Raw genomic sequence first — 288 nt, forward strand, 5'->3', positions numbered from 1 at the left:
CTTTTTTATAATAAATTAAAAAATAAAAAATTTTATTTTTATTTTTGTAATTTTTTGAAAATATCCCAGCAATTTTAATGGAATTGTTTGTTTGATGTAACATACTAGCACAAGAAATCTTCCCATGGTTCAAAAATTGGCCGAAGTAACAAAAAATTAGCTACTATACTATTTTAATTCAAGATAAAAATTAATTGTCATTAAAAATTAATAGTAGCAGCAGTGACGATGACAATGACATTAAAAAAAATGCAAAAAGAAAAAAGACGATAATAACGACAACGATAA

This window comes from Arachis ipaensis, chromosome B01 (assembly GCF_000816755.2).
Source record: "Arachis ipaensis cultivar K30076 chromosome B01, Araip1.1, whole genome shotgun sequence".
Classification (NCBI taxonomy): domain Eukaryota; kingdom Viridiplantae; phylum Streptophyta; class Magnoliopsida; order Fabales; family Fabaceae; genus Arachis; species Arachis ipaensis.